Here is a 23,152-nt window from a genome sequence, read left to right as displayed (position 1 = left end):
ATCTCAGCTCATATGTCACTTTTTCAAGAAGGCCTTCCCTGATGACCCCAGTCTCTTTCTCATCACCCTTTTAAAAATCTTTCCAGAGCATTTACCAGTAACTGACACTTTCATATTTGCATTATCATGTGTGTCTTTGTCTGTCTCTGGCCTTACAATTTAAGCTCCATGAGAGCAGGATGTCACCTGCTCAGCCTGTGCTACAGCACCTGGGACATCTCTTGGCATGTGGAGCTGCTCAGCAAACGCTTAGGAAATGAATGAGTGTGAACCCCACCCCAGGTGGAGGGAGGCCAGAGACCCCCACCCTGCTCATCCCTTCTTTGGTTGCCACATGGCCACCTCAGCTCACAGCCCCTACCCCACCAGGCCTGCCTAACACCTGCAGGTTTAGGCTGCACAGTGTAAAAAGATGTCCTGCATTTTGTCACAAAAGCACCACTGTTCTCCTTTTTAAAACAAAATGCAAACACAGCAATGAAAGATCGAGACATACTATATACTCATTTCTTCAACACATGGTTAAAATTTTCCTTTCTAACTTTTAAAAGTTGGTTTATCACGAATAAAGCCAAATCACATTCCAGGGCATCCTCCATACTCTCCCTCCCTGCCCGCCCCCACTCCCCTGGCAGAGCCTGAGGGCCCCCACGTAGCATGGAGCTGGAGCAGAGACACGGGGAGAAGAGCTGGGGGATCAGGCGGAGGGACTGCTCACCCCCCAGCGGCATGGGCTCTGAGTGTGTGTGCCAGGCTGGGTGCCAATGCTGAGAAAGTGAAAACTGTTCCCCGTGACGGAGGTAATGGATGACAAGCTGGGTTGGCCTGAACCAGTGAGAGAAACTGCACGGCCCCACTTGGACGAGAGGCTTAGCTGAGAACTGCTTGAAAACAGGCTGGAAAGCCAAGCTGCCAGGCTGCCCTCAGGGGCATCGAATCTCACATGGATTCTCCAACCATACAGCCCACAAACCCAGGACGACCCTGGTCTGGAGTAGGGAGTAAGGTGTAGACAGTGCATAGAGAGTGTCAAGGGGAACCAGAAAAGAGATTCAGGAACCTTCAGATGAAATCCAACGCATCTACTGAAGTCCCATCTGTAATTCTAATTCCTAACAATGGTATAAACTTTGCACCCTATGGGGCATTTTCTCTACATTACCTTGTTGATCCTTATAACAATCTCATATAGGAGGCAGAGCAAATAATATCATCCTTACAGTCAAGAAAATGGAAGCTCCGAGTGGTTAAGAAATTGACCACAATGTCATAGGTGTCAGATTCTCTTGTGGGTTCAGTTCAGTAGGTTCAGCTGAGTCTAAGAAACCACTTTCCCTAAGTTTTAACTTTGAATAACTTATATTAGCCTAAAGATCTTGCCATTAAAATGGTAATTATTCATTTTATAAAAAGAATCTTAATTTATCAAAAGAATATATGACTTGTTTAAATAACAAACTCCTTTAAATGTATGCTAAAATATTTTAAAATATCTTTATTGATGTATGTGCACTGGTGCATTTAAATGATCAGATTTATTGTATAAATTAAACAGGCAAACTAGAGTATGTAAGGAATTCCTATAAATCAATAAGACAAAGCAAACAAAATAAAAATGGACAAAAACTTTTACCAGCTGAGTCATGGAAAAGGAGGCCCAGAAGCCACAAAAATACCTGCTTGAGAAGGAAAGCTAGTCCCCCTCCCGCCTTCCTCCTGGACACATAGCTGCCCAGCCAGGGACCATGACTCCCAGTGCCTCCTAAGGATGTGCCTAACTTTTGCCAATGGAACGTGAGTTGAAGGAGTGTGTGCAGCTTCTGCCTTATTTGCCTATAAGACAATTGCTTTCTCAGAAACTCTCTAATTTTTTTCCAAAAGTTAGTGTGTGGCAACTACCCAACTTCAACCATGGGGACGAGGAGGATAACCTAAGGGATGGCAGTGTGACAAAGGGAAGGATCCCTGAATACCAGCCTGACTGCCCAACGCAAGGTGGTTACGCAAGAGAGAACTACTGTACCTGGGGCCTCTTTGTTACATCAGCTTAGCTTTACCCTAACTAATACAATGTTCAACCTAACTAGTAATTGGGAAATTCAGGTTTAAATGAGATGTCATCTCATGCCCTAAGGATGGCAACAGTTTAAAAGTCTGATGATACTAAAAATCGGCAAGACTATGGGAAATGAGAAACCTGCATATAGTTCTGCCAGGAGTGTAAATTGGTATAACCACTTGGAGAACAATTTGTCAATATTACTGAAGTAGAAAATGAGCTCCCTACAATCTGTTCACTTCACTTCTAGGGACAGTAAACTTGCATATGGAGACCGTCTGTAGGGTGATTCCAACATCACTTTTATTAGCAAAATTGAAAGCAACCTGCAAGTCCATTAATAAGGGGAATAGATAAATAAGTTGTGATATTTTCACATAATTGAGCACAATCAGCACTTAAAATGGATGCACTGCCTCTACATGCATCAATATGAATAAATTTCAAAAACACAATATTGAAGAGAAAAGAAAGTTGAAGAATATGTATAATATGACAGCACTAGGTAAAACTCAGAGTAGGCAAAGCATAACGATGTATTGCTTTGACTACATATATATGTGGTAAAAGTATAAAAGTGTAACCTGGAAGAATACATACCAGATTCTTGAGACAGTTGTCTCTGGGGAAGGAAGGGAAGATGGATCTGTGGAGAGAAACAAGGAGGGTTTCAACATTACTCACAACGTTTTATTTCTTTTGTGAAAAGATGTCATGTGAAAATTGTTAACATTTGTTAATTATGGCTGTTGGGTCCGCTCAGTGGTGAGCTACAGCTGGATCACCCCGGGAAGGGTAGATTGTGTGCAGATCCTCCCAGCTCCCCATTCAGTGATATCACCGTGATAGCTGGAAGTATTCACACCAATTCACAGAAATCAGCAAGTCCTACAAATCAGAGCTTTGTTTTCCTCTTGAGAGTTGGTTGTTAACATTGACCACTGGGTACCTACTAAATTAATCTTGGAACTTTTAAATATTTTTTAAACTTTTCAAAATATAAAAATTAAAATTCTATATCTAATTTTTCAGGATTATGCGTTTTCCACAAAGCATCCTGAAGGTGTGTCTTGCTGGTGGTGAAAAAATAAAGCATCTCTCAGAAAGAGCCAACCAAAGGTCACGCTTTTGAGAAAACCTGGTTCATTTGGGTTGGGAGAAAACTTTGGACCTTCTACTTATCACACATTTTCAACGGCTAATGTCTTCAAATCATATATGACATTTCCTATGTGATAAGAAGCTTCCTGCCTCTTTTCTAAGAAGAAAACATCTTTCACAGCTGCTAGAATGCCTACATTTACCTCCAAACTCCAGGCATCGACACAAGTTTGAATCCTACTTCTGTAAAAATAAATCTGGTTTAAAGGGTTTACAATGTGGCCTTGAGGCTCAACCTGGTTTGAGCCAGCCTCTGCCTCCATCACCTTGGGAAATGGGAATCACATCCTCTGAACCCCACATCAGGACAAGTGGCCACATAAGGAGGGAGGACTGCGGGAAGGGTGTTTGACTTCAGTTCTGTCATTAAGATTCTGGGCTTTTGATCTTCTAATCGTAGTACCAGGTGAAAAAGGTGACTTATTCCTCATTAATCACACACAAATCAATCCTTGGAATGATTATTTCTAAATAATTTTCCATTTTTGTTATTAAAAAGTAAAACATTAAATGTAGAAAATAAAATCATCCATTCATAATTTCATGACCTAGAGATAACAACCGTTAATAGTTTAATAAATAACTTTTCAGATTATTTTGTCTATTTACCTTTTTTTCTAAAATAATATTAAACTATATACACTGCTTTAACTGGCCATTTTTAAAAATTAATTTACTTATTTTTGGCTGTGTTGGGTCTTCGTTTCTGTGCGAGGGCTTTCTCTAGTTGTGGCAAGCGGGGGCCACTCTTCATTGCGGTGCGCGGGCCTCTCACTGTCACAGCCTCTCTTGTTGCTGAGCACAGGCTCCAGATGCACAGGCTCAGTAGTTGCGGCTCATGGGCCTAGCTGCTCCACGGCATGTGGGATCCTCCCAAACCAGGGCTCGAACCCGTGTCCCCTGCATTGGCAGGCAGATTCTCAACCACTGCGCCACCAGGGAAGCCCTAACTAGCCTTTTTCACCTAAGACTCTATCATTAACTTATTTCCATGTCATTAAATTTTTTTCAGATGTGTTTTTTTATAGCTATATAGCATTATATAACTGTAATCAAATTTATTTCACCCATTCTTCCATTGTTAAATATTTGGATCATTTGTTATTCTTCCATATAAATAAGCATAGTTTAAAAAAATGAGTAAAAAAGAAAAATTAACAAAATTCATCTTCACTTCCATAGCTGATGACTTGGGGCAAGGTAATTAACTTTTCCTGAATCAGTTCATTTTTCTCTAAACGGTGTTAATTCCCCAGTCGTAGAGTCATGGCTGCTGCATTTCCTGACTCTACAGAGGTTTTCCTGCTGTGTGTCCAACCTTGTCGGCTACTGAACTATTCTGACTGAGGTTGGTTGGCTGACTCATCAGCTAGGGGGGCCCAGAAGTGGAGGAGAAGGCTCAGGGTTTGGTGAGCTGGGTGCTCAGGGAGACTTGACTCCATCTTCACCCCATTACCCTGACCTCTGGGCCTCCCTGAAGGAAGGACTTCTTGCCGCTGCTGAGTACTCTCAGCAGACGGCCTTCAGCTGCCAGCCGTCCACGGATTCCTCAGCTGCAAAGAGCTACCTCATTCAAGGTCAAGCCTTTTCCAGGGCAGCCCATACCTAGTGACTGACAGGTGGGTGCATGAACAGCCAACAATCTGGCCCAACCCAGGACAGCTCAGACAGGTGATGTTCACTCCAAAGCTCCCTGGGTGCGGGGTGTGGGGGTGGGGTCGAGGCTGTTGAGGCTTGGCTGCCCTCCTTCCGCAGGCACTGAGCACATTCCCCAGTGAACAACCAGTCTGCTTCCTGGAGAACCCACCCCATGAAGCTGGTACCAGGATGGGGGTGACAAAAATAATGTGGGGTTTGGAACTGGTTCACTTGCTACCTGACTTACCTCTCACTGGTGCTGAGTCAAGCACGAATAGCCCCTGCCACAAAACGGCTCTTGGTAGTAGGTTGACAAGTGTCCCCAGAGATTCGCGTCCACCCAGAACCTCAGAATAGGACCTTACTTGGAAATAGGGTCTTTGCAGATGTAATTAGCTAAGGACCTCAAAATAAGATTTAGGATTGGCCTTAAATCCAATGATGGCATCCTTGCCAAGGGGAAGCAGGGAAACCTACAGGCAGAGAGACATAGGGAAGAAGGTGTGTGAAGATGGAGGCAGAGACTGGAGCCACGTAGCCACAGCCAAGGAGCGCCAGGAGCACCAGAAACGGGAAGAAGCGAGGAGCGTTCTCCCCTCGGGGCCTCAGAGGGAGCCCGCTCTGCTGACTCCTTGATTTCAGACCTCTGGTCCCCAGTACCCGGGGACAACACATGACTGTTGTTTAAGCCACCCAGTTTGTCATGGCTGCCCAGGGAAACTAATGCCCGGTCTAGTCGTTAAAACTTTTGCCAGGGACCAGTCGAGAGGGTGGAAGGAAATGCTGGTGTAAAGTGCCAGATGTGTGAAAAGTTTGGAGGAAACAGCGACTCTAATGACAGTGGAATTCAACAGCTATTACTATGGCAAAGTTGACACGCGTCATGAAAACCTGCGAGCGATTTACGGTGATGGAGAGTCAATGTGGAAGCCAGGGACCCTCCTTACAACAGCAACAAGGGTCTCACCTCCCAGAGGGAGAAGGCAGAGAAAGATGACCACCAGACTCAGGACCTAACTGTCGGAACAGCAGAACCAAGAAGGGGAAGGGTCCAGCCAAGGACCCCTGGGATGGTTTCAGCTCCCCCTTCTGTCTTGAAACTCCTAATTCCCCAAACCCTCCGGGCCTGCAGAAGCAAGCCACCCTCCCTATAAAGAGTGGCCCTCCTGCCCCCTCACCACCACCTTGCAGGCAATGCAAAGACCTCCACCCACAAGACACGTGTCCCATCAGGACCTGCTCCCACCCACCTCTTGATCCTAGTCCTATAACTGGGGTTAAGCTTCAGCATAACTCAGCCCTGAGGATACAGCATGAGCCTGCGTGCATGAGCCTGCATGCCTCACTCTTCTGTGGTTTCACTGGACCACAGCTCTCGGGAGTGGCCCTGGAGAGACTCCCTACAAACCTCCCTTCCGGCGCTGTCTCTGTCTCAGGACATGATCCGGGAAACCCTCCTTAAGACAGTAAGCACTGTCATCGTCCGTGGAGGCTGGCTACTCGCATACAACTTCATGTTTTTAAATAAGTTTCTAATGTATTAAAAAAGGAAATTGGGAAGAAAGGGTGGTGAAACTGACACCCATGAATCCGCCAGCAGATGGACAGCTCCGACAGCCCCATAACTGGCACCTCCATCCTCTGTGCTACAAGTCAGTTTATCAGAGAATTGAAGAACACCTGATCTATAAAAGCTCTGTGTGCACTTACAGTTTGCTGATTGAAAGACTGCTTGACACTAAAAGCAGGCTTTGCACACCAAAGCCTTCTTACATGTCGGAAACAAAGGGCTCTCAGTAGAGTTCAGGTTTACAAAGGCACATTCATGCTTGGAGATTTATAGGTTTAGTTTTTTCAGTTAGGTCATCTCATCTCTAGGTTGTAGATCAGGAGCACTGAGAACACGCAGGTAAGGTCCTGGACATTTATTGGGATTGATGACAATTTCTCGGGTACCTGGGAACCACTCCAAGGGAGGAACTGGATTTAAAGTCCAGGCGACAAACGAACAAACAAACAAACAAAACCCCCTGCTTTGGGGACTTCCCTGGCAGTCCAGTGGTTAAGACTCTGCACTTCCAAGGCAGGGGACACGAGTTAGATCCCTGGTCGGGGAACTAAGATCCCACGTGCTGCACAGCGTGGCCAAAAAATTAAAAATAAAAAAATAAATCGGACCTCATCAAAATTTAAATAAATAAAGTCCAGGCGACGTGCACTGTGCTGTCCCCAGTAAGACTATCTGGGACTGGATGGAGAGAGTTAAATAATTTCTTAACACATCAGAAAGCAAGTTCTGATGGTGATATGACCCTGAGGAGAGCTAGCAGTGATGCTTCTACTTTAAGCTGAAAGGCTCTGGCTGCCCTGAAGTCCAGTTAAGGAAGCACAGAGGTGCTGGCACAAAAGAAGCTTAAGAGTTCAGGCAAAAGGGCTTCCTTCTGTGAAACCACCAAGAAGGTTAATAAATGACCCAGAGAATGGGAGAAAATAATTGCAAATCCCTTATCTGATGTGGGACAGGTGTTAAGAATATACAAAGAACTCTTGGAACTCAATAATAAAGAAATAAAAAACCTAACTAAAAATGAGGAGTCTTTGAATAGATATTTCTCCGAAGGAGATATGCAAATGGCCAATAAAGATGCTCAACATCGTTAGCCATTAAGAAAATGCAAATCAAAACCATTAAGGATGCTAGGATCAAGAAAGATAATTACAAATGTCAGTGGGGATGGGAGAAATTGGGAGCCCTGTACATTGCTGATGAAAACGTAAAATGGTGCAGCTGTTCAGGAAAACAGTTTGCAGTTCGTCAAAAGGTTAAGCATAGGGCTACCACATGACCCAGCAATCCCCTCCTCGGTATATAATCAAGAGACATGAGGGACTTCCCTGGTGGTCCAGTGGCTGGGACTTCATCTTCCAATGCAGGGGGTGCGGATTCGATCCCTGGTCAGTGAGCTAGGATCCCACATGCCTATCCGCCAAAAAACCAAAACATAAAACAGTAGCAATATTGTAACAAATTCAATAAAGACTTTAAAAATTGTTAAAAGAAAAAAAAAGAGAAATGAAAGTGTATGTCTACACAAAAACCTATACACAACGTTCACAGTAGTCCCAAAGTGAAAAAACCTAAATATCCGTCATCCAATGACTGGATAAGCAACATGTGGTCCATCCACACAAAGGAATATTATTCAGCCACAAAAAAATTATGAAGTGCTGATACATGCTACAGCACTCGTGAGCCTTGAAAACATGTGCTAGGTGAAAGAAGGCAGTCACAAAAGATAACATATCATATGATTCCATTTCTAGGAAATGTCTAGAATGGGCAAATCTAATGAGACAGAAAGTGGATTAGTGGTTGCCTCGGGCTGGGGGATGGTTCATAGGCAGAGACTGTTAATGGGTACAGGGGATCTTTCTGAGGTGACAGAAATGTTCTAAATTTAGACAGTGATGATGCTTGCACAATTCTTTCCATATGTTAAAGTCATTGAATTGAATTGTACACTTTAAATGGGTGGATTTTATGGCATATGAATTATATCTCAATAAAGATATTGAAATAATTTAAGAGACTTCATTCCATTAAGACTGCCCTATCCATTTCTTCTGCGAGAAGAAAAGGAGCTATTGTATCTTAGTCTCCTGGGAAAGTCTGCATGTCATTCTACAGCTGAGGTTTCAGTTCCTCGGTGTATATTTTCCATGCAGGCTAGAACTATATATGTATGACAACTGCCCAATCAAAAAATTTACAAGGATGGGAAATTAATGTGAAAAATCCTTTTCAGGGCTGTTGTTTGGCTCAGTGGTACCTTTGCTGCAGCAGGAATATCCCCTATGGATCTGCTTCTTTTCCATTCTATATTCCTCATGTCTTTGTGGTGGGTTACATTATGTTTCAGCAGATATTCCCTCTCACCTCCAAGTCTGTCCTACCTCATCCCTCCCCCACGCCAGGAGAAGTGCATTTCCCAGGGAAGTTGGGCTTGGCTGGGTGGGTCACTTTGGCTAATTGAGTGAGGGAAGCAGTGGCTCCTGCTTATCCCAAGTGGATGCTGGAAAACGCGTTGAGAGAATTCCCACCAGCCCTCTGATAACTACCACCGTGGGAAGTGAGCATACAAGATAGTGTCTCCCTCAGTATGAGTCCCAGATGGAGGACATGGGGCAGAATAGAAGCTACCCGACTGCCCATGACTGCAAGGGAGAAATAAGTGCTGCAAGCTGCTGACATTTTCTTTACGCAGCGTTATCATAGTGAAAGCTGACTGATACAACCATCACTTTATTCATTCAGAAAACATATTTGGAGCACTGCCATGCATTAGATTTCATGGTTATTCCTTAAGGAATAAGACAATCTCTTCTATTCTCAGGCACCTTTCCGTCTAGAAGGTAAAATAGGAAAAGACACAAATAAAATACAAAATATGTGGTGAGTGACACAAGAAATATAAAATGTAAGAGCTGTAGAGCAGAAAGAGATTATTTCTGACTCAGAGGAATCACAGAACTTCTTTAAAGAGGTGACATTTCCATAATCAGTTATTTTAGGAAATGAAAACCCAATAGTATATAGATTGTTCTCACCGGGTGCCACTGTAGACAGAGGAGAGCTGGAGAGCTCCTGCTTTCCCCACAGGCGCCCTCTGCCCTGGCTACAATGTAGACAAGCCTCTGGGGCTGATGTCGCCCTTCAGAGCAGGAGGAAGGGGTCAGAGAAATCATAAAGTGACTGGGAAAGCCCTGTGGTGATAGTTTTAGTTGAAACTGACTAGATTTTCTAGATTCAGGAAGGATGGGGGCTTAGGTAGACTTGAGTTGTAATTATAGGAAAATATAGGCAGTTAGGTTTCTGTGCCCCTGAATGTCACACACTGCACACAGGAAGGGAGCAGCTCTTCCAAATGAGGCCATAATCTCAGAGAGCCAGATGCTTGGGTTCTTGCCCAGATGTCTTGTTCCTTTAGGTAACTGTTCCATTTTATTCCATTTGCTAAAATAAAGGCTGACGAGTTTTCCATATATTGTGCTGTGACCAAGAGCCAAGAAGAAACATCAAACCCTAAAGAAAAATCAACACCCTTGCTTTTTTCTATATTGAAGGCATGCTTTGGAAATGAGGAAGTTCCTCCCAAATGTTTCTATTAAAACATCTCTACCAAAAAAAAACCCTAAAAACAAAAACGCAAACATCTCTACTCACACACTCCACTTTTTTTTTTTCAAGTACATTTGTAATAAAGAAAACCTGAATGTACCTTTAACACGATGTACTGAAACAGACCACACACACACTGAAAGACTCAAAACCATGCTGGAAATTACACAGGCATGTTTGACAGTCTGGATTTTAACTTTTACTTCGGTACATTTCTATGAAGTCACAATAATAGGAAAATACGTTCTCCAGTTTCTTTCAGTCAGTTTTAGGATAATCTCTAGGTCTCCAGAAGGGTCAGTACAATCTCCTGCAACTGATTTTGGCATCTCCAGCAACACCAGTGGGGAGCACTGATGTGGCCCTGGGTCTACTCCTGGCTCCACCAGGAATTCCCCTGAGGCTCTGGCAAGTCCCTTCCTGCCTCTGGAGCTCATTTCCTCATCCTTGAAATGCACGGGCCTCTAAATAATCTTTAGGCCCTTTCCAGCTGCCACTCTTTGATTCCACTTTTTTTTTTTCATGAAACTTTTAGATTCATAGCTTGATGACTGAATCCTTTAGAATTAAAAATATTTTTCTCCTAATAACATATGTTTTGTTCAAAGTCCATTGGAGCTAATTTTATTCATCTTCCTACGGGTTGATTCAGAATTTATCTTTATAGTTACACACACACAAAGGGGGTGTTAATGCTGGAAGAACCACGTCATCTTCTGCAGACTTGCCTCTTAGATCAGTTAACTCTGCCCCGTAGATTACAAGTGACTGTGGGTCACTCAGAGAAGAGAGAGTTAGCGGGCTTTTCCATCAGGAAGAGAAGCAATAATATTTCAGCAGAGGCTGCTCAGTACAAACCACTGCCTAGTCCTTTTATTCCCATGGAGCTTTACTGGCAGATTCAAAGGTAGAGATGAGTTTGGGGCAGGTAACAGTATTGGTAGTTTGCGTTCAAGCACAATTTTTGTGAGTACTTATGTGCCAGACACTGTCCTGAAAACTTCCCATGAGTCAATTAACCCTCAAAATAACCTCACAAGGTAATATTCTTATAGATGAAAATACAGACACAGACAGGATAGGTAACTTGTCTAAGGTCTCAGGGTAAACGGCAGGGTCAGAATTTGAGTCTAGACAGAGCCCAGCCCAATGGACTGGACAAAGTCTGTCCCTGGAGCTCAAGGGCAAACTTGGAGACCAACTCAAACCACGGGGCGGATGTTTGGAATTGGGGGGGTGGGGATGGAGTTTACTGTATTTAACCTACTTTCTTTCTCTGCCTTGAGGGGATTTAAATTGCTGTTACATGAATGTCAAAGGGAAAAGAAAATATTAGCATTTAAATTCTAACATTCAAAGTAGGATTTTTTGCTTACGAGACAGGCTTAATATGACATGAAGGGAATGAAGCTGTATTAGAGCCTGGCTGGCTGTCCAGCCCAGCGTCCACATGGGGGTGGGAGACAGCCCATCAGGAAGAATCGAGGACAGCCCCCTTTCTCCTCCCAAGGGTAGTCGGGATGGGGATGACATGGCCATCAGAGGCAGCTGTGTGCTTGATAGAACTTGGAAACCTGAATCGGGGGCAGGAGGGGTTCAGTGTCTCCGTCCCAGCATTGATCAAAGGGCAGAGAGAGTGTCTGGTTTGGGAAGCTAAGCTTCCCGCCCATCTCCTGTGGGGGGATGGTGAATTGAGAGCAAGCTCACAGCAGAAGAGCTGGGGGTAGACCCTGGAACAGGGGACAGGATGGAAGACGGAACAGAGGTTTGGAAAGTCCACAGCTGGTGGGGCTAAGTCATGGGAAGAGGCACTAGGTCTTCCTGAGCTGAGAGACAGTGAGGCTAGTGGGAGCAGCCCCCCAGGGCACAAGGGAGAGCCCCTATCAGCTGGGATAACAGAGAGCATGGCCTGGATCGGATGCCCCTGAGCTCCCCCATCAGAGGCAGGACGTCCCCCTCTCTCTCAGAGGAGCTGGATGGGGTTTGGAGAACTTCAGGTCAGAGTCTAAGCAACTACCCCCCAAACAGCATTATCAATGGGCTGTTTAAATTACTGGATCACACTCGGTCTACAAAGCTTCCTCTCCCAGAGCAGGAGGGGTAGAGGTGGCCAGCTCATGAGGAAGTCCAGGAAAATCTATAAACAAATGAAAGAAACTACACTTTATCTGCCTTACTGAGTTACGGCAGTCTTTGTTTTTGAACCGTGCACTGCATGTAAACAGGTAACCATGATGAAGCGTGGGAAGTGTTGAGGGAGAGTGACAGAACCATGCTTGCTGCCATGTCAGACCCTGCCCCAGCGCTGAGCGTCCGTTAACTCGTCTAAGGCTTAGACATTCCCATGAGGTGGTGCTATTTTTACCCTCATTTTGCAGGTGAGGAAACTGAGACACAAAGGTGAAGCAACAGGGTCAGGATCACACAGCTGATCAGCGGCGGGGCTGGGACTGAGCGCAGACAGTCTGGCTCCCAAGTCCAGGCTGTCACCCTCCGGCTACGCTGTGCAGATACAAAGTGTGACAAGCACACGGAGAAGACGCGCTCCACTCTGCCCGCTGCAGAGCAGGCTTCTTAGAGGACGTGCTGTGGGCTTGGCCTTGAGGTGGCGAAAGGAAGCAAGGCGGGTGGAAACAGGAAAAGAGAAGGCACAGAATCCTGAAGGAACATGCATTCAGGGAAGGGCAGTGCAACAGACCCCTTAACGTGCTAAAGGGATAAGTCCAGACGTCTCTAGAATATCTGCTTGTGAATATTGTATTAGCTGCTGCTCAATGGTAGGCTTTATACTCAAGATTTCTTCTTCTTCTGACCAAGAACCAAAACTTCCTAAAACCTGCACACTTTGACTTCACTTTCATTACCATGCTGCTTTCTTTCTTTCTTGATCCCTTTGCATAAAGAAACAGTTTTTACTGCTTTATGAGAACGCTTAACAATGAGTATGAAGCAGTGAAGCACAGCTACCTGGATGTTAGCATCAGGCAGGCTCGCTCACCAGCTGAATAACTGTGATCCAGATTCAAGCCTCAGCAGAGCAGCCCCGAACAGTCAACACCGGGAAAGTGAAATGCAGGACCGCAGGAGCCCGCTGTGTCCTGCTGAAAGGCCTCACATCCCCAGTTCGCCACAGGCTGGGAGCCTGGGGACAAACGGGACCGGAGAAGGACTCTCGGAACGTGGACATTCTCTCAACCTAGGAACTATTCTGGAGAGTCTTTCTGTCTTAGAGTATTTTTCTGTTTATTGCCCAGTTGTATTTCTTATTTTGTGAATTTTCAGTGTACATATTTTGTCTTTTTTTAAATTGAATATTCATCTTTTTAAGCACTTTTTAATATTCTTAGAATATTAACCAATATATGTTGTGAATGTTTTGCTCAGTTTGTTATTAACTTCTTAAATTTTAAAAAAGTATGTTTTATATTTAAAAGTTTTTAAAGTTCATGTTGTTAAATCACCTTATGTTTTCTTCATTTGTTTATATTACTAAAAAGTTCTTTCTATCCTAGTTCAGAAAAGCAGCCCTATATTTTTTTATATCTGCTTCCTGGCTCCCTTACAGCTTAGAGGTTAAGAGCCCAGGTTCTGAGTCCAGTGAAGGTGAAGTTGAATCCTGGTTCTGCCCTTCACTGGCTGTGAGAATTTCCCTTCCTTCTGTTTCCTCACTTATAAGCCAGGCACACAACGATGCAGTGAGAGAAGTACACGCCCAATATGCAGATGGGAAAATTGATATTTAGAGAGGGGAAATTGCTTGTGCAGAGGTACTTGGTAAATGGAGCTGGAATTGGACACCACGCTGTACCGAGTTACATGGAACATAATTGTTTTATTTTTATTATATTATAGAAGTTTTGCTAGCATTCTATTTGAGATGTTTGCATCTATCGTCAAAGGTGAGGCTGTGGTGCAGTTTTCCTAATGGACATGTTTCCTAACCGTGGTGTTTGAGCTACATTTAGGCTCTGCTTGTGTCTTCTGAGGCCTCAGTTATCATATTTGATTGGCCTGCTTCAAACAGGCTTGTACACAGTCCCTCTAGTGGGACCTACAAAGGACAGGGGGCTGGACAGCGATTAGAACAGATCTTCGGTTTAGTTAAAGGCTCTTAGTATGTGTTTCTCTGCATCAGAAATGAAATAAATGTGTGTAAACAGGTGATAAGAAGATTCCACTCCCCCAGGGCTCCTTGAAGCAAGACCTGTCTGGAGATGGTGTGGGTTCATTCAGAGCCTGTTTCCAAGTTTTCATTTAATTTGATTAGAAACAGCTGGAAGATCAGAATGACTGCGTAACCTCTCCAGCGATGCAGAGGGAAAGAATGTTCAAGTGACAGAACCACAAGTCACCACCCTGGCTTGACTCACACGTGGAAAAATTGCGTTAACTAAGTTACAAGCCCCAAACTTCTCATCCTTTCAATGTTCATTTTTACGTCTGTTCAAATTAATATTACCCCATGCTGCCAATTCCTGTCACAGTGCTAATTATTACAGAACTAACATCCTTTTTATCTTTACAAAGGGTTTTTAAAAAATATGCATATCAATATAAAATTTTTAACAATCAAAAACAATTATTTCCATTATTCAGTCACGAGCAGAGGGGAGAGGAGTTTCTCCAGACAATACAGGGCTTGGTGTTGACCCAGCCCTGAGAAATGTGCTCGCGGTGGGGCAGAGTCTGATTCAGTTGCTGAAGGTTCAGCCTCGTCCATCCGTACCACAGTCAGTGGCTTGTGAACCCTGCACCAAGGCCAGGCTCCATCCCCTCCCTGGAGACACCCCTCTCAGGCAGTGGTCCAAACTGTCCTCAGATCCTTAATCAAACCTACTACTCGACTAGCAGAGAAGTTGAGAGAATTCTTTGCTAATCTTTTCTAATCTTCACTTGCATAGTGTAAATAATTAAATCAAAATGATGAGAGTGTCAACCTCACAAGCCATTCTCAGAATAAACAGTAAAACTTCTACATAGTGTTTTAAATAAATCAAGTTACCTTTAAATGATGAAAACATTTAAAGTTGCCTAAAATGTGAAATACAGAAAAGGAAGGTGGTAACAGAGATAGGAAAGGTGATCCATAATCTCACCACCTCCAGACAACCACTATTAACATGTTATTTTTCCCCAATATAAGTATTTTGCTCTTTCTCCCTCTTTCTCCTCTGCTTTTGTCCCCTTCTTTCACTCTCTCATCCAGAGGTTGCCTCGTTCATCTTCCCTCACAGATGAGACAGAAGGGCAAAGAGGGAAACGGGTACAATGGGATCCACACACCTGGCCTTGGATCTCCACACACCATGTGTTCCCAGCCCCGATAACCTAGAATCCTGATCAGCTTATTTCTTAATTTCCCACAACCATCTCTGTAGAGGTTAGCAGACACCCATCTGTGAGCAGGGATGGATAAAGAGCAGAGACATGTGGATGGGATACAGAAGGACTGACTTTTCCATGGCTGGCTGGCCCCGGCAGAGCTCCACAAGTTCTAGGTGTTACAGCCAACCTCACCACTGCCTTTCCAGTGGTTCTTATGGTGTCCTATTTGGGTAGTTCTAAAATTCCTTTTCTCCTGGTGGGGCAGAGACAGTTAGGGCTCACCAAGTATTCTGTTTGCTCATTGACAATCCCAGCTCTCCAGCAGTTAAGCAAGGCTGTGAGACTAATTCCCTCTTTCCTTGCAGACATGGATGCCTTGTGTTCCATGCAGATGGTGCAGCTACAAGATAGAATATTGAGGGATTATATGTTGCAAGACTCTTGTTGACTCATGTGAGACATGCCTTGTGAGAGAGAGAAATAAACATTTTTTAAGTCTTTAAAGTTTGGGGCTTGTTTATTATTGCAGCACAAACTGGCATATTCTGACTAATACAACTGGAGGGGTTCTCTCAGTTGGCCCTATACGCTGATCTTTTTATATCCTTAAAAGAACAATTTGATCGTAGCATTTCCTTGTTTAAAAATTATCAGGAGCTAGCCATTGCCTAAATAGTGACGTCAAAATGCCTTACCCCAGCAGACTATCTCATCCAACTTATCCTTGTGGGCTAATCTCCTGGTGTTCTGCCCCCCAATCTATAGCCTAAATTACAGCCACACTGACTCCTAGGCCGTTCCCCAAGTTTCCATTTCCTGAATTTCCCAGTCCTTTAAATGCTGTAAGGCCTTTGTTCATGCTGTTTTCTTTGCTTAGCTGGCCCTGCATTTCTCCACATAGCATATTGTTACACATCCTACAAGACACAACTCAAATATGACATCTGTGATGTTGAAGCCAACACCGCAAAACATTGTCAGCTCCCTCTGCCAAGTTGCCACAGTGATTGGTAAGTTCTTTTCCTCAGAAAGTCTCCTACCATATGATTTATTTGCATGTACACTTTAGGCTCTTAAAGGTGACGTTATACCATATTCTTTTCTAGCACAATGGCAGTTACATAGGCATGCGTATGCATTCTCTATGGAACCTACTATTGTGGCCACAGTGGTGGTTTAGGAGCAGCACCTATAGTTTCTGTCAGTCTACCCTCCCTAGTCATTGGTGTGTAAAACTGATGTTTCTGAAGCAGAATGTTATGTAAAGCAGCTTAAGACAAGTCCTCTGGGAGGGGCCCAAGATGGTGGCATAGGGAGACCCTGAGCTCACCTCCTCCCTCGGACACACCGAATCTACACTACACCTACATATAGACCTCAGATCTAAAGACACACACAGACTGAAAGTGAGGGGATGGAAAAATATATTCCATGCAAAGGGAGAAGAAAAGAAAGCAATACTCCTATCAGATAAAATAGACTTAAAAAAAAAAAAAAGACTGGGGCTTCCCTGGTGGTGCAGTGGTTGAGAGTCCACCTTCCGATGCAGGGGACACGGGTTCATGCCCTGGTCTGGGAAGATCCCACATGCCACGGAACGGCTGGGTCCATGAGCCATGGCTGCTAAGCCTGTGCATCTGGAGCCTGTGCTCCGCAATGGGAGAGGCCACAACAGTGAGAGGCCCACATACTGCAAAAAAAAAAAAAAAGACTGTAATAAAAGACAAAGAAGGGTGTTACATAACGATAAAGAGGTCAATCTAACAAAGACTATAACATTTATAAACATTTATGCACCCAACATAGGAGCAACTAAATATGTTAAGCAAATATTAACAGCATAAAGGGAGAAATAGATGGAATACAATAGTAAGGAACTTTAATACCCCACTTACATCAATGGATAGATCATCCAGACAGGAAGTCAATAAGGAAACACTGGCCCCAAATGACACATTGGACCAGATGAACTTAATGGTTATAGAGAGAACATTCTATACAAAAGCAGCAGAATATACATTCAAGTACACATGGAACATTCTCCAGGATAGATCACATGTTAGTCCACAAAGAAAGTTTCAATAAACTTAAGAAATCTGAAATCACATCAAGCATCTTTTCCAGCCTCAATGGTATGAGGCTAGAAATCAAGTACAAGAAGAAAACTGGAAAAAAACAAAAACACATGAAGACTAAACAATATGCTACTAAACAATGAATGGGTCAATGAAGAAATCAAAGAGGAAATTTTTAAATACCTTGAGACAAATAAAAATGGAAGCACAACTTTCAAAAATCTATGGGATGCAGCAAAAGCTGTTCTAAGAGGGAAGACCTAAATATAAGACCAGACACTATAAAACTCTTAGAGGAAAACATAGGAAAAACACTCTTTGACATAAATCACAGCAAGATCTTTTTTCACCCACCTCCTAGAGTAGTGAAAATAAAAACAAAAATAAACAAATGGGACCTAATTAAACTTAAAACCTTTTGCACAGCAAAGAAAACCATAAACAAGACGAAAAGACAACCCACAGAATGGGAGAAAATATTTGCAAATGAAGCAACGGACAAAGGATTAATCTCCAAAATATACAAACAGCTCATGGAGCTCAATATCAGAAAAACAAACAACCCAATTAAAAAATGGGCAGAAGACCTAAATAGACATTTCTCCAAAGAAGACATACAGATGGCCAAGAAGCACATGAGAAGATGCTTAACATCACAAATTATTAGAGAAACGCAAATCAAAACTACAATGAGGTATCACCTCACACTGGTCAGAATGGCCACCATCAAAAAATCTACAAACAATAAATGTTGGAGAGGGTGTGCAGAAAAGGGAACCCTCTTGCACTGTTGGTGGGAATGCAAAGTGATACAGCCACTGTGGAGAACAGTATGGAGAGTCCTTAAAAAACTAAAAATAGAACTACCATATGACCCAGCAATCCCACTACTGGGCATATACCTAGAGAAAACCATAATTCAAAAGGACACATGTACCCCAGTGTTCATTGCAGCACTATTTACAATAGCCAGGACATGAAAACAACCTAAATGTCCAATGAAAGATGAATGGATAAAGAAGATGTGGTACATATATACAATGGAATATTACTCAGCCATAAAAAGGAAAAAAATTGGGTCATTTGTAGAGATGTGGATGGACCTAGAGTCTATCACACAGAGTGAAGTAAGCCAGAAAGAGAAAAACAAGTATCATATATTAATGCATATATGTGGAATCTAGAAAAATTGTACAGATGAACCTATTTGCAGGGCAGGAATAGAGAGGTGGACATAGAGAACAGACATGTGGACACAGAGGGGGAAGGGGAGGGTGGGACGAATTGGGAGATTAGAATTGACATACATACACTACCATGCATATACACTATATACTACTATACTACTATGTAGAGTGTATATATACTACTTACATATATACTATACAATGTATATAATTGACTTATATACCACTAAAATAGATAGCTAGCAGGAACATGCTATAAAGCTCAGGAAGCTCAGCTTGGTGCTCTGTGATGACCTAGATGGGTGGAATGGGGGCGGGTGGGAGGGAGGTCCAAGTGGGAGGGGATATAGGTATACATATATCTGATTCACTTCATTGTACAGCATTGTAAAGCAATTATATTCCAGTAAAAACAATTTTTTAAAAAGGAACAAGAAAAATCTCAAACAATCTAACTTTACACCTAAAGGAACTAGAAAAAGAATAATAAGCAAAGCCCAAAGTTGGTAGAAGGAAGGAAATAATGAAAATCAGAGTGGAAATAAATGAAATAGAAACTAAAAAAAAAAAAAAAGAAAGAAAATGTAAATGAAACTAAGACTTGGTTCTTTGAAAAGATAAACAAATCAACAAAGACAAACAAAGACAAACAAATCAACCTTAGCAAGACTTATCAAGAACAAAGGAGAGAGAGTCCAAACAAATAAAATCAGAAATGAAAAAGGAGAAATAGCTAACACCATAGAAATACAAAGAATCACAAGAGAATAATATGAAAAATTATATGGCAAAAATTAGACAACTTTGAAGAAATGGATAAATTTCTAGAAACATACATCTTCCAAGACTGAATCATGAAGAAATAGAAAATCTAAATAGAGCAATTACTAGTAAAAAAAAAAAAAAAAAAAGGAAATAGTAATCAAAAAGATCTCCCAAGGTACTTCCCTGGTGGTCCAGTGGTTAAGACTCTGCCTTCCAATGCAGGGGACGTGGGTTCGATCCCCATGTCAGGGAACAAAGATCCTACATGCTGCAGGGCAACTAAGCCAGCAAGCTCTAGAGCCCGTGTGCCACAACAAGAGAGAAGCCCACATGCCGCAATGAAGAGCCCACGTGCTGCAACGAAGATCCTGCGTGCCACAACTAAGACCCGATGCAGCCAAGTAAATGAATAAATGAATTTTTAAAAAACCCCAAAACAAAAGTCCAGGTCCAGATGACTTCATAGGCGAATTCTACCGAACATTTAAAGAAGAGTTAATGCTTTTCCTTCTCAAATTATTCCAAAAAGTTGAAGAAGAAGGAACACTTCCAAACTCCTTTTATGAGGCTGGCATTATTTACCCAATACCAAAACCAGAAAGAGACACCAGAAATAAAGAAAATTACAGGCAAATATCCCTGATGAACATTGATGCAAAAATCTTCAACAAAATGTTAGCAAACAAAATTCAACAATACATCAAGAGTATCATACACCATGATCAAGTGGGATTCATTCCAGGGGTACAGGATGATTTAAAGTAAATCAGTCAAAAAAATAATAAAGTAAATCAATCAATGTGATATACATTAAAAAAAAAGAACTATAAAAATTATATGATCATCTCAATAGATTCAGAAAACCATCTGACAAAATTCAACATCCATTTATGATTAAAAAAAAAAACTCCCAGCAGAGTGGGTATAGAGGGAACATGCCTCAACATAATAAAGGCCACATATGACAAACCCACAGGTAACATCAATGGTGAAAGGCTGGAAGCATTTCCTCTAAGATCAAAAACAAGACAAAGATGCCCACTCTCACCATTTTTATTCAACATAGTCAGAAGTCCTAGCCACAGCAATTATCCAATAAAAAGAAATGAAAGTCATCCCAATTGGAAAGGAAGAAGTAAAACTATCTGCAGGTGACATGATACTACATATAGAAAACCCCAAAAACTCCACCAAAAAAACTATTGGAACTAGTAAATGAATTCAGTAAAGTTGCAGGATACAAAATTAATATACAGGGTATTCCCTGGTCGTCCAGTGGTTAGGACTCCACGCTTCCACTGCAGGGGGCCCAGGTTCAATCCCTGGTTGGAGAACTAATATCCTGCATGTCGCATGGTGCAGCCAAAAAAAAAAAAAAAATTGTATAAAAAAAAAAATTTCTATGGAACCACAAAAGACCCCAAATAGCAAAAGCAATCTTGAGAAAGAAGAACAAAGCTGGAGGTATCACACACTCCCGGACTTGAAACTATATTACAAAGCTATAGTAATCCAAATAGTAATATACTGGCACAAAAACAGACATGTACATCAATGCAACAGAATAGAGAGCCCAGAAATAAACCCACACTCACATGGGCAATTAATCTATGAAAAAAGAGGCAAGAATATATCATGGAGAAAAGACAGTCTCTTCAATAGATGGTGCTGGGAAAAACTGGACAGCTATATGCAAAAGAATGATACTGGACTACTTTCTTAAACCTCAGACAAAAATAAACTCAAAATGGATTAAAGATTTAAATGTAACACTGGAAACCATAAAACTCCTAGAAGAAAACATAGGCAATAACCTCTTTGACATTGGTGTCAGCAATATTTTTTCAGATATGTCTCCTCAGGCAAGGGTATCAAGAGCAAAAATAAGCAAATGGGACCACATCAAACTAAAAAGCTTTTGCATGGTGAAGGAAACTCAACAGAGCCACTATGGAAAACAGTATGGAGGTTCCTCAAAAAACTAAAAATAGAGCTACCATACGATCCAGCATTCCACTTCTGGGTATTTATCTGAAGAAAATGAAAATACTAACTCAAAAATTTATATGCATCCCCATGTTCATTTCAGCATTGTTTGCAATGGCCAAGATATGGTTGCAACCTATGTGTCCATCAACAGATGAATGGATAAAGAAGATGTGGTATATATACAATAGAATACTACTCAGCCATAAAAGAAGAATGAAATCTTGCTGTTTATGGCAACATGGATAGACCTGGAGAGTATTATGCTAGGGTAAAAAAAGTCAGAGAAAAACAAATACCATAAGATTTCACTTATATGTGGAATATAAAAACATAACAAACAGGGACTTCCCTGGTGGTTCAGTGATTAAGAATCCGCCTTCCAATGCAGGGGACGTGGGTTCGATCCGTAGTCGGGACCTAAGATCCCACATGCCACGGGGCAACTAAGCCTGCATGCCGCAACTACTGAGCCCGTGTGCTCTGGAGCTCACAAGCCATAACTAGAAAACCCATGTGCCGCAACTAGAGAGATGCCCGCGTGCCACAACTAAGACCCAATCCAGCCAAATAAATAAATTAAAATTTAAAAAAATAACAAACAAACAAAATAAAACAGAAACAGACTCATAGATACAAAGAACAAACTGGTGGTTGCCAGAGGGGAGTGGGGATGTGGGACAGATGAAACAGGTGAAGGAGATTAAGAGGTACAAACTTCCGGCCACAAAATAAATAAGTCATGGGGATGTAATGTACACATAGGGAATATAGTCAAGAATACAGTAACAACTTTGTACGGTGACAGATGGTAACTGGACTTATTGCAGTGATCATTTCATAATGTATATAAATATCCAAACACTATGTTGTACCCTGAAACTAATATAATATTGTATGTTATGACTCAATAATAAAAGGACAAGTCCTCTGTGTACTCTTCTCCCACAACCAGAACTCTGCCCTTGAATCTCTCCTACATCAAAATGTTAGATCTGGGAATTCCCTGGCGGTCCAGTGGTTAGGACCCCATACTTTCACTGCCGTGGGCCTGGGTTCCATCCCGGGTCGGGGAACTAAGATCCCACAAACCGCGTGGACAAAAAAAAAAAAAAAAAAGAATGTTATAGCCAACACTGAGGGCGACTGACAACGCCTGTCCGTAAGAGGCACTCAACAAAACTGTGTCCAGCCTACAAGGAAAATAAACTATATATTGTAAGGGAGGAAAGCTATGTGGGAAATGGATTGAGTATTTTTAATAATAAATTGGTATAATTATTCTTTAAATGGTTTTAAACGATGAGGGGGAAAAGCCCCAAATGTTCATTTGTTCATTCATTCGAGGTTTCTTTCCCATGAGCTGGGAACAGCTGGAGGCCCTTCACATGCCACGTCATTTAATCTCGGTCAATGCGCCCGATAATCCCAGAATGGGCGATTTTTTCTCATTTACAGCGGAGTCAAGGATAGGCGGTCACCCACCTGACATGCGTCCCAGCCAACGGCAGAACTGGTGCCTGCAGTTTTTACCTGATTTCATTAGCAGGGAAGCAGGAGGGGGTCCATGTTCTTCATGCCTCTCCCTGGAGACATAGTCCGTGAAGGCTCAGATCAACAGTTATCCAGGTGACCCTCCAAGCCACTTTTGTCTTTTTTTTTTTTAACATCTTTATTGGGGTACAATTGCTTTACAATGGTGTGTTAGTTTCTGCTTTATAACAAAGTGAATCAGTTATACATATACATATGTTCCCATATCTCTTCCCTCTTGCGT

The 23,152-nt window shown here is 42.4% G+C and overlaps 2 long non-coding RNA genes across 4 annotated transcripts in view; one reads left to right on the top strand and one right to left on the bottom strand.

Annotated features, from left to right (window-relative positions):
* Window positions 1-3,805, top strand: part of LOC141277456 (uncharacterized) — a 41,093-nt gene extending 37,288 nt beyond the window's left edge. For both annotated transcript variants that reach the window (XR_012328871.1, XR_012328872.1), the window contains exon 3: window positions 3,092-3,805. This is a non-coding gene — a long non-coding RNA (uncharacterized lncRNA). The remainder of the gene's footprint in view (window positions 1-3,091) is intronic.
* LOC117310038 (uncharacterized) overlaps window positions 1-23,152 on the bottom strand; it is a 98,387-nt gene that overhangs the window by 30,587 nt on the left and 44,648 nt on the right. For both annotated transcript variants that reach the window (XR_012328869.1, XR_012328870.1), the window contains exon 2: window positions 2,660-2,705. This is a non-coding gene — a long non-coding RNA (uncharacterized lncRNA). The remainder of the gene's footprint in view (window positions 1-2,659; window positions 2,706-23,152) is intronic.

The sequence above is a fragment of the Tursiops truncatus genome, chromosome 21 (genome assembly GCF_011762595.2).
Source record: "Tursiops truncatus isolate mTurTru1 chromosome 21, mTurTru1.mat.Y, whole genome shotgun sequence".
In the NCBI taxonomy this organism is placed as follows: Eukaryota; Metazoa; Chordata; class Mammalia; order Artiodactyla; family Delphinidae; genus Tursiops; species Tursiops truncatus.
The sequence above is the reverse complement of the archived record's forward strand: the minus strand, read 5'-3'. Positions and strand labels throughout refer to the sequence as shown.